The sequence below is a fragment of the Pleurodeles waltl genome, chromosome 12 (genome assembly GCF_031143425.1).
Source record: "Pleurodeles waltl isolate 20211129_DDA chromosome 12, aPleWal1.hap1.20221129, whole genome shotgun sequence".
In the NCBI taxonomy this organism is placed as follows: domain Eukaryota; kingdom Metazoa; phylum Chordata; class Amphibia; order Caudata; family Salamandridae; genus Pleurodeles; species Pleurodeles waltl.
The window spans coordinates 106,236,023-106,239,176 of record NC_090451.1 but is presented as its reverse complement, the minus strand read 5'-3'; the positions used below and the strand labels follow the sequence as shown (position 1 = coordinate 106,239,176).

Genomic DNA, 3,154 nt, shown 5'->3' with positions numbered 1-3,154 from the left:
TAAAAAAAACTCTCTTACCTCCAACGCCGAATAACCACTATAATTATAATATCTCAAAAGCAGCTGGCCTTGTAAACTTAATGACCAAGCAAGCCGATGCATTTTGGGTTTTGTTGTAAAAGAATAAAAATACTATCCCTCCTTTCCTTTTTTTCCGGCAACAAGCGATGTTACAAAGATATCACAGCACACAGTGAGATTGAGTGAAAGAAGAGGCACTGAGGCTGGCGTGCAGCACTCCACAGCTCTTGTTATTGTAATTCAGACAGGGGGCGGAAGGAGAAAAGTATGAAGGAATTGCGATAGTGAGACCACCTCTTCTATCTATCTGCATTACATGGAAAAAGGATATCTTTAGTACTCATGGCCGGTTAGCTCAGTTGGTTAGAGCATGGTGCTAATAACGCCAAGGTCGTGGGTTTGATCCCCGTATGGGCCAGGTTGCATTTTTTCTCTCAACTAAACTCTTTTTTTCTCATTTAATCAAGCTCTTATGAATCCATACACTCTGTTGCTCTAGTATACGTTCACTTTCCATTAGTCCTTCTTTTGCCACTGCTGACCAAAGCTCAAGCCGGCAGCGCCAGTAGAACAACACAAGTGCAAGGGATTGTCTCTCCAAGATGGAGACACTGCCTCAGACTATGTCTCGTGAGAGGTGGAGGGAGACCAAGAGCTGATTATTAGATGCGTGGGGATAAGAGGAACATAACTCAGGTGAACAGATTCTGGATAGTGATGCTATAGCTAGGATCAGCAACGTTACAGGGGAAAGGATAGGAAAATAATTAGGTGACAGAAGTATAGAAGTGGCTACAAGGGGGTGTGTCTCTTAAGAGGGCCGAAAGATACACTGAAGGCGAAGGTGAAGTGAAAGAAGAAAGAAAGATCAAAGGAAGTCGACAGTGATTGAGAGAAAACTCACAAAGGCAAATTGAGCAAAAGACAAGGCCTGGGGAGTTAGACTACTTCAATGCAAATTTACGCTGCAGATGAGCATGACAACTGACCCTTGTACAGTGGTGCTGAAACAATTTTCAGTGTGGGGGTGCTGCCATCAAAGGGCTTCTGAAAATCCAGGAATCATACAAAGAACTAGTCCTGCGGAATGAGCCACGCACATTCAGAAAGAGTGGTGATGCGTTGGTTACTTATTGGTAATCTTCATTAGCCTTAGTCCATTGCGTCCTTGTGACAGTCATTACAAAGTAAGGTGATGTCACCTTCCAACAGGAAGAAAGAACAGGAGGATCCTTAAATCCTAGCCCCATGCACCCAACCTGGGTGCCAAGCCCTTGCCAAAGGACTGATGGGAAGGTGGGCAGGATGTAATGTTTGTGACAAAGACAAGATGGACTAAGGGTAATGCAGAGTTCAAAACATTGGTACTCAAATGCAAAACAGAAAAATTATTAAGCCATAATGCTTGACAAATGTATGCTCTGAGGACCAAGTAGCCACCCTAGGAATTTCCTAGATTGTTACTCACTGGAATTCAACCCAGGAGGTGGCCATTCCTCTCGTAGACCATCCCTGAACTGGAAGATATTCTAAAAAGCCTTGCAAAGCCAGAAAAATTGACAACTTAATCCACCTACTCAGAGTCATAAAAGTCACCTTCTTGTCTTTTCCAGGCTGTCCAAAAGTCACAAACAAGGAGTCGGTTTTCCTGAACTGCAGAGGCCTGGTGACATGAATGAAAAGAGCTCTTTAAACATCAAGTGTATTCAGCAAATGTTCCTCCGGAGAGGAAGGAGAGGGAATGAAAGAAGGAAGAATTATTTCCTAAGATCTATCAAAAATAGACTTAACCTTTGCAGCAAAGGTAAGGCTAGGCCTTAAAGTTACCCCATCTTCCAAAGTATCAAACGAAGAGAGGACAGCATTTTAAGGCTCCCAGCTCCCCAATTGTTCTCAGCAAGGTGATAGGAAATAGGAAAATAACTTTAAAGGAAACAATCTTTATGTCTACAGTATCCAGATCCTCAAAGAGATAAAATTGCAAAGGCTATAAAAGAGTAGGAAGATTCTGAGTTGGAGAAAAGGGATTTTTCAACTGGTCTTACAATTGACAAAAGATTAGAACAGTCTAGACACCAAAGATTGTAACATCGACGAAGGTACAGAAAAGTCCCTAAAACCCTTTATCGCAAAGCAATGAGCTTTCAGAGTGGAAAGAGATTCAAGTGAAACCCATTCAGAAGAAAATGCAAAATAGCAGACAAACTACAGGTAGGTGCCAAAAGATCATGAGCAGAACATCACGTCTCAAAAGACTTCCAGTTCTTTGAGTAAGACTTCGAAGTAGAAGGCCTGCTGGAGTGCTGAATTAACTCCACTAAGGAAGAGGAAAGACCCTTTGCTAGCAGTCCAGACTTCTCAACCTCCAAAGCGATAGAGTGAGTTGGAGCAAGAAGGTCAGGGACGACGTTCTGACAGAGACACACTTGAGCAGTACTCAAGGAGGTAGAAGAGCCAGGGGTTCAGAAGAGGAAACCATGACATCTCTGGCCAATAAGGGCCCACAAGAATAAAGTTCCCTCCCCCCGGCTGAGACTTGAAGAGAACCATCTGGATCAATAAAAAGTGGGGGAATGTATAAAGGAGACTTCTCAGCCACTTTATCACCAATACGTCCACTACCTCGGCTCCTTGTTCCGGAAGCCTGGATCAGAATCGACAAAGATGAGCATTGTCCTTGTTTGAAAAGAGATCCAGAAAGGGTTTCACAAACTCTCGGCATATCTCTCTAAACAACGACCTGGATAACGTCAACTCCAGCAAATTTGGAAACCTCCAGCTGTCTGCCATCACATTGTCGGTGCCCTTGATGTGTACTGCCGACGTGTGCAACAGGTTCATCTCTGCCCAATAACCCAATTGTTCTGCTATTGCATTGAAGGATTTTGAATGCATGCTTCACTGTTGGTTAATGTAAAAGACAGCTACCTTATTCTCTGTCTTTACTAGCACATTTTTTTGAGACAGATGATGATGGGAAAACTTCAAAGCCCTGTAGATTACCATCAACTCCATCTATTTCCATGACCTCCGACTCTCTAGGAAAGACCACTTGAATTGACTGGATCAGTCCAACACAGTAGCTCTCCAGCCAGGTTTGCTGGCATCTGTTGCTAGGATTCAGGAGCATCCA

General features: G+C 43.3%; 1 non-coding gene across 1 annotated transcript; it reads left to right on the top strand.

Moving 5' to 3' along the window:
- The first annotated feature begins 365 nt into the window (after nucleotides 1-365).
- On the top strand, nucleotides 366-439 carry TRNAI-AAU (transfer RNA isoleucine (anticodon AAU)). Its single transcript has one exon. It is a non-coding gene; the product is annotated as a tRNA-Ile (tRNA).
- Nucleotides 440-3,154: the final 2,715 nt, after the last annotated feature.